Below are 9,178 nucleotides of genomic sequence, written 5' to 3'. Positions count from 1 at the left end.
TAATTCTGGGAGACGAGAGAAACATCAAAAGGGACATTGATTAAAGTTAGTTCTATTTATGTAACTCAAATTTTCTGATATCAAAAATTCCATATCAATTTTTTTTTTTTAATCAGAAACCATGTTTTGATATTTTTTTTTTTTTTTAAAAGGATTGCATTGTAGAAGTTCGGGCTATATGGACCGTAGATATGGACCATGCATGGAAGCTCAGCGATAGCTCGAGCCCCTGGGCCTGACTAGTGATACACATGTCCCGGGTTCGATTCCCGCTCCATCCATATGTTTTCTTTATGTGCCCCCCTCCTCTTACAGAATAAATTATTGATATTGGAAAATAAATGGATTTTTCAAACTTTAAAAGACGTATTTTTCGATATCAGAATATCGAATGCACAATTTATGATGAACTGATGTCGTAAATGCCACAATACAATAGTGTGATGATAGTATGATAAATACAATCCAATTATAATACACAAACAGTGACGATAGAGCCAAAGTAAGATAGTGTTATGATACACTGACGATAGAACCAAAGTAAGATAGTGTTATGATACAGTGACGATAGAGCCAAAGTAAGATAGTGTTATGATACAGTGACGATAGAACCAAAGTAAAATAGTGATATGATACAGTGACGATAGAGCCAAAGTAAAATAGTGATATGATACAGTGACGATAGAGCCAAAGTAAGATAGTGTTATGATACAGTGACGATAGAACCAAAGAAAAATAGTGTTATGAACCATACTACAATAATGTGATGATACAGTGGCGATAGAACCATAATGCGATAGTGTTGTGATACAGTGAAGATAGAACCATAATACAATTGAGTGATGATACAATGATGATAGAACCATATATACAATAGTGTAATGAAACAGTGAAGATAGAACCTTATACAATAGTTTGATGATTCAGTGAAGATAGAACCATAATACAATTGTGTGATGATACAGTGAAGATAGATCCACAATACAATAGTGTGATGTTACAGTGAAGATAAAACATTATACAATAGTGTGATGATACGGTGAAGATTGAACCATAATATAACAGATTTTTCAGGTAAGCTTCAATTATTTTTCTGGCTGTCTTCTTACATTTTCAGAAACGATGCTACGTGCCTGAATGTACATGAAACGACGATGTTGCCCTGCACCATAAAGTGATAGACAGTGTAATAATACAGTGAGATTGAATTTGGCGGTGGCTGTGTCATCTATATAGTGTGACAAAATATTGATGCATGCTACAAATATCCCACATCTCTTAGGCTGGGGTTGGCGGGTAGGGGGAATTTAGGTCATATTTCCGCCCTCTTTCTCTCTCTCTCTCTTCCTATTATTAGCATGCACAATATCAAACTATAAACAGTAGCGATCATTTTGGTTTCTATGTACAAAATCAACAGTACTGTTGCTTAAAGTGACTTTAATTCTCTTCTGTGATAAAGGTTTATTTATTTATTTATTTATCATTGGGGACGGGTGCTCGTTAGCACGATGATTAAAAAGACAAATTATGTTACGTTTTCATAAAAAGGGGGTTCAGGTAGTATATACTTGCATCTAACCACATTAATAGAAGTTTTGTATAATAAAGTCACTGAGTATAACACACAGGACAACATTGCAAGCATGACGTATGTATTGACAAGCATTAATAATTGTTTTAATTAGGCTAATCAGTGAGAATCTGTGTAGGTCTCAGAATCATAAAACCCACAGCTTATATCATTTGGACTTTTTCCGTGAAGAAAGATATATTATCCCAAGCGATTTTCTTAATATCGTCGCTAAAAATGTGGCACACCTAATAGGCGATTTCATCAAAATACTTTCTGCACATCGATCGCTGTTTGTGTTTGTGAAAATTTGTGTATTTCCCCCATGCACTCTGAGTAAGTTTTTTTTCTTCTTAAAACTCGTGTAAATTTTTGTTTAAGGTCCTGGAGAAAATACATGTACTGTCCTCCCGCAAATTTTTGTTAAAATAGAAGAGTTGGTGTTATGAAAAGTCATAACGTGACACCACATTTTCTATTTTAATAAAAAGTTGTAGGAAGACAGTACTTTTGATGCCTGTCATAAAAAGTCTTAACGAAGATTTCATCAATGCTGTGGCTTGATTGCTCAAAAACTCTTCGATTTTTTTTGCAGAAAATCTTGGAGCTATTTGGTAAAAATCTTACCTAACTCTACATATGATATGTGGGTAAAACGGAGAATCCTGACCAACGTTAAATTACAATGTAATTAAACAGCTCTACTCTTTAAAAAAAAAAAGGGGGGGGGTCCTTTTTCTCACTTGGTTACTGCCAACTAAAATATAAAACCATAACGCTACAGTTCTGCAGTTACTGCAAATCACCCTTGTTAGAAATGACATCCACCTCAAACTAAAAGTATCAACTTGATGTATGATGTAGTTTTCAAACTGGTACATATATGAACTCAAAATAAAATTAATATCCTTAAAAATCATTGCATTTCTTTTTTTGATTTCCTCCATCGCCTTAAATTTAGATTAAGAAAAAAAAAATGCAAAATTCTATAATTAGTTTTCATAATGGTAGGTCATGAAACGTTGTTATTGAGGGGGCACAAGCATATAGTAGCTATGTTTTCTATAGTCCTCTGTATATCGGCAAAATTATTGGGGGGGGGGGGCGTCCCCCCCCCCCCCCCCGGTTCCTACGGCCATGTAAAACAAAATTGCATGAGAGAATCATGGCATATTTCTTGGAAATTAACAATCGTAAATCAAAATCAAACCATAACAAGTATTTTAGGTTTGTTGTTATGGCCATTGGGTTAAAATAAGAGATAATCTTAATCGACCATACGTACTTGTGTTGGACAAATGTTTATGTCTCTGATGTATATACATGTATATATATAATATATAGATGAACAAGATTATATCAAGAAAAGTCAAAACAAAGTCCAAATGATATGCCAGACCAATAATATTGCTGTGATAATCAATTAGATATGTTGTGTATTCGATTAAAAACCCATATCTACAAAAATCGCACTTCCTTGTTGTAGTACATTAATTGCACATGTTCACACACACACACACACACACAGAGTGCAGATCCCATTGATGTCGCTACGATGTAAACATGACGGGTGAGGGGTAAGTAATGTCAGTTTTCTTATGAACATGTTTAAATAAATAGTTTTATACGATTATATTATGTTTCTGTGTGATTTGAAAATTTAATAATTTCCTTGACTGGGGTCATGGGACTTTCGTTTTAACCAGAGGTACGTCACTCACACACTATAGGCCCCTATGTTTCGTCTCTGTTTTCACAACTTTGATAAATGAATTCCAGGGCAGAATTATGTAATACTTTATATCATGTGCATACACCAAAGGTTGCTGCATTTCCGGAGGGAGGGGGGAGGGGGGCATACACCATGTTTATCAGGAAGGGTGTATGTTCGACATGTGGAGTTTACTTATATACATGTTATATATGTTATCCTAACACGTGTAAGAAAGTTGGAAAAGTGAAATTGGTAACCCAGTCTTCATCTAAAAAACAAGGTCAAAGAGCCAAATGTTTATAAATTTTTAGCACTTTTTCATAAAAGTTTATAACCTGGAATAAAGTATAGATTCTCTCGAACTGTTTCATCCTTAGTTTAGTCATTGTTTATAACCTGATATGGCCTGGTACATCGTCCTCTTCACTTTTCCTGTCCACCCACACTCTCTTCTCCATGCATATTTACCCTCCCTCTTTTCCTCCATTCTCCCCTTCCATTTCCCCCATCCTTTCTCCATCTCCATTCCCTTTTTTGCCTGATCTCACTCTCACTTCATTAATAAATGTCAGTATGATAACCATAATTGCACACTTGTTCCTGTGCTCCCCTAGAGTACATACAATTGTAGACCTTACCCTTGATAAGTACTTCAGTACATGTACAGTACATTTCTACTGGTAATCTCTTATGTAATAATTGAGATTCCATAAAATCATGTAATGAATACAGTTGAACTTCGGTATCTTAAACACTGATGTCTCAAATACCATGAATATTTGGAAGTTCCAACCGCTTATTCTTTAAGCATTTTTTACCCTTAATATTTCAAATACTCGGATATCTCAATCATTCATCACTCCCAGCAAGTTCAAGATGATGAGGTTTGACTGTGCAAGATTGACGTTAGCAGTTTAACAGTGTAATTGGCACATCTATGAAGATTAACAAATTATTTCTTGTCAGCACATATATATTTAAGGAATAATTCTTCTGACAGTGTGGTTGGAATTGTTGGAGAATATACCCCAATAGTCAAGAGATTTTATTATACCCTTATAAATCTCTTTCTATATATTTATTACTAATAAAAAGTCCAACAAAAGAAATGTTTATTGCATCGGTCTAACAATTTCATTGTTGACTGGCCTGCCAGTCCAACATCAGAATTGTTAGACTGCAACGTCACTGCTACGTCACAAGTTAGTAATTGTGACGTAGCTGCTTTTAAAGCTGCAAGAGTTGTCGTATGGTATTTGAAAGACAGAAACACGGGAAGAGTATGTTTTGTGATAAATAATTTTTGTGATATAATAAGTTGATTTTTTTTATTCTCTGCTATTGTTTTATTTTTATTGATCAAGCCAAAATTTTCCATATAAAGTAATTGATTATATATTCATTTGATTCAAATGTTCTCATTTAAGTGTGAAGGGTATAACAAAACAGTTATAGACTGGGATTCGGGCAACATATGATTTGTTGGACCTGAAGGTGAAAATGTTGCCCTTGGCCTGCGGCCTCGGGCAACATTTTCACCTTCAGATCCAACAAATCATATGTTGCCCTCATACCCAGTCAATAACTGTATAATGTTAGCAAATAAAAATCGGAGCCCGAAGGGCGAGGTTTTTATTTGCCAACAAAATCTGGAGACTGAGGGGTATATTCTTCAACAATTTCGACAATGAAGGAATTATTGCTTTTCTGCTATGGCAAATATTTAAACTTCTATATAGAAAAATGCAGAAGCTAGATTTTGACGTCATCAGAAGTGTCCCATGATGTCACAGTAGAATGCTACTCCTCGTTTATTTGTATCTCAAGCTTTAGAAAAAGTGTGATGTACTCCAAACCCAAAGTAATTTTTTTTACACCAATTTGCATCACAATCAAATGATATCTCTTAATCTCTATCCTTTTCCTTGTGAACACAGTCAAAATTAGAGGAATCTGATTAAAATTTTTTGATAATTTGTTGATGATGTTTGACAGTGAGATTTATTGGAGAATAATGGTTGTGCCCTCTCTTTGATCTTTGCAATAACTGTCACAGTGGTAGAATGATCAAAAAATTAAAATTATGCTGTGAAATGACATGTATACTGTATACAGGGTTATTTTTGCTCTTTTACTTCTTAAATTTGCCCAGATGTAAGAGATAATTGTGTTGGGTCTTTGTGGCAACGCACTTTGAAAAAATTACGCACTTTGAATTTTTTTTTCAAAGTGCGTTGAATTTGGGAAAAAAATCAATGCACTTTGAAAAAAAATTTCAATTTAGTGCGTTAAATTTGGGACAAAATCAACCCACTTTGAAAAATTTTTTCAAAGTGCATTGAGAGTGTAGATCAACATTTTTCACCAGGGAGACACTTAACGCACTTTGAAAAAATATGTATAAAACAAAAATTCTAGACTTAGATTTTAGTACTACTGATCATGTTAGTTATATGGCCCGTTGCTTTGATATTCAACCGAGCTGCATAACCTTTATTCAAAATGTATCCACAATGATTCCTCAGAAAAAAGGCATTTACAGGATAATTAAAACAAGCTATTTGACATGTCTAGTCTTTTATGATATCAAATTACAGATTTAGAAGTAATCTGACTGCATATTTTTTGTTATTAAGATTTCTTTGAGAAAAAGTTATTAGTGAACGAGGTAAAAATTTCAGTCGAGTGAGTAATGTGGCTAAGGTTTATTTTTTTTAGCACATGTATCAAATAAATCAACCGATCATGATAGGTAGATGAATGAATATGATAGATTGATAGATAAATAGATTAGAGAGAGAGAGAATTTTCATGGTATGGAAAAATCACAATTGCTCCCTCTCTCTAAGAAAAATGCAATGCTTTAAGTCACTTATTGATGTATGTCTAGCGAACTTATTACAGTCTGGATAAAATAAAAAAGAAACGAAATTGTGCTATTAAACAATCATTCATCCATTAATTTTTTTGTAAAGACACAATTTCCTTTTTAGCTCACCTGAGCCGAAGGGTCAAGTGAGCTTTTCTGATCACTTTTTGTCCGGCGTCCGTCTGTCTGTCTGTCCGTCTGTCTGTCTGTAAACTTTTAACATTTTCCACTTCTTCTCAAGAACTAATGGGCCAATTTCAACCAAACTTGCCTCAAAGTATCCTTGGGTGAAGGGAATTCAAGTTTGTTAAAATGAAGGGCCACGCCCTCTTTCAAGGGGAGATAATAAAGAATTAGTGAAAAATTAATAGCATCTTTTAAAAATCTTCTTCTCAAGGACCACAGGGCCAGGAAAGATGAAGCTCATATGGAAGCATCCTCAGGTAGTGTAGATTCAAATTTGTTCAAATCATGACCTGGGGGGGGGTAGGGAGGGGCCACAATGGAGGATCATTGTTTTACATAGAAATATATAGGAAAAACCTTTAAAAAATCTTCTTCTCAGGAACAGCAAAGCCATGATGAGTCATATTTATTTGGAAGCATCTTCAGGTAGTGAAGATTCAAGATTGTTCAAATCATGACCCCCGGGGATAGGGTGGGGCCACAATAGAGGATCAAAGTTTTACATAGAAATATAAAGGAAAAAATCTTTAAAAATCTTCTTCTCAAGAACAGCAAAGCCATGATGAGTCATATTTATATGGAAGCATCTTCAGGTAGTGTAGATTCAAGTTTGTTAAAATGGTGACCCCCGGGTATAGGGTCGGGTCACAATGGGGGATTGAAAATTTTACATAGGAACATATAGGAAAATATCTTTTTCTCAAGAACTGAAAATCATGTTTAGTCATTTGGATATGGAAGCATCCTCAGGTAGTGTAGATTCAAGTTTGTTCAAATGATGACCCCCAGGGGTTGGTTTCGATCCCCCAATGGGGGATCAAAAGTTTTACATAAGAACATATAGAAAAAAATATTTCTTCTCAAGAACAGAAAACCTATGTTTAGTCATATTGATTTGGAAGCATCCTCAGGTAGTGTAGATTCAAGTTTGTTCAAATGATGACCCCCAGGGGTTGGGTGGGGCCCAATGGGGGATCGAAAGTTTTACATAAGAACATATAGAAAAAAATATTTCTTCTCAAGAACAGAAAACCTATGTTTAGTCATATTTATATGGAAGCATCCTCAGGTAGTGTAGATTCAAGTTTGTTCAAATGATGACTCCTGGGATAGGAAGGAGCCACAAAAAGGAACCCCCCCCCCCCCCCCCCAGTAATCTTTTCAATACTGAACTGATAACTAATTTGTGCTTTTGCCTAGCCAATGTGCTCAGGTGAGTGATGTGGCCCATGGGCCTCTTGTTTTAATATTTACCAGAAAAGTTGGGAATAAGATACACCTAAATATCTTAAAGTTTTTAAAATACTAAAATGTCTATATCTAAAATCCTAAAGTGAAGTCCTCACCGAAAAGTTATTCAACCAGGAAAAAATACTTATTTATTATACCTAATATTTGCAAGAATATTGACCAAGCCGTGCACATTTTTTTTCCAAAGTGTGTTAATATGGTCGACACTAACGCATTTTGAAAAGAAATATTTTTGTTTCAAAGCGCGTTAATTTGGTCCCAAATTTAATGCACTTTGAAAAATTTTTTCAAAGTGCGTAATTTTTCAAAGTGCTTTGTAACAGGTCTTCCATCTCACTTCGATGTATCTATGGTATTCAAGATATCCATGTTTTGAGATACCTAAGTTCAACTCTATATGGTAATCAATAATTATGTTTCTTGACTCAATTAAAGACTTAAATTATGTACCTTGCTGTATCAATCTACTTACATACCAAGTTTGACTGAAATCATGCAGACCTAAACTGTATAGAAAGAGTAACACTTTAAAAGAATTTAAAAGATTATTATATTTTATGTATACAACCTTGTCAGCTAGTTTATCAAAACAATGGTCGTTTCATGTCTTCTAAAAATAATGTGTATCTAGCACATTCATAAATGTGCTATTGAATCAAATCTACATGAGCTTTTTGAAACATCAATTTCTGCCAAATATTTAACATGTTAAATATAATACTCTTACAGTATCTAGGTCTATTGAACTCTGTATAAATTATTGCTTGTTACCCCTATGTAGCAACTAGGCTAGCAGCTTGTAGACTAGTAGACTTGCATAGCTGCTATGATCAGCTTGAATGCACCCCAGGACTACATCCAAAATCATAGTTGCTTACCTAACTGCTAGGTGTAATTCTTAGCTCTCTCAACTAGCTGCTAAGATCAGATTTTAAATACAAAATGAAATAAAACAGTGATATTTGATTTTAGGAACAAATCTGGACAACATCATTTGTAAGGTGGAAGAAACAAAGTCCAGTTTATGTACATTGTACATTTTTATTGTGATATGAAGTGGTTGTTTAAGGTCACATATATCTTGAAATTGGTATCCAGAATTAAATTTTTATGCTAATTTTCCCTTTATAGCAGCTAGACTAGCATATCCTTTCCCTATAGGTTTTGTAGCTGCTTCAAATCTTGAACTTATCTCAGCAGTAGATGACCTAGGAAAAGGGGGGGGGGGATTTTTTAAAACTAAATTTAGATCTATTAAAATCAGAGGTCAGTTTACTTGAAAATTCCAAGTGAATAACTGAAAGTTTGAAGTGAAACTATATCAGACATGAACATATTATATTTTTCAGAAATAACAAGGATAATTAGATTTTCTGAAGTGAATGCCTACTTACATGTAATTACGTCTATCTAGAAAATTTGACATTGAAATGTGACCATGCATTAATTGTTAAGAAATTTGAAGTGACTCCAACATAGTACATCTGTTTGTTCTTTTTGTTGTCACTTTCTATCACATAGAACTCATTTATAGTATATAATTCACGATGTTTATTTTTTTGGAAAATGTTACATGTTGAAAATC

The sequence above is a fragment of the Saccostrea echinata genome, unplaced genomic scaffold, assembly GCF_033153115.1.
Source record: "Saccostrea echinata isolate AGI-Se365-2 ecotype Australia unplaced genomic scaffold, CSIRO_AGI_Sech_v1 ptg000002l, whole genome shotgun sequence".
Taxonomy (NCBI): domain Eukaryota; kingdom Metazoa; phylum Mollusca; class Bivalvia; order Ostreida; family Ostreidae; genus Saccostrea; species Saccostrea echinata.
This window is presented reverse-complemented; position numbering follows the sequence as displayed.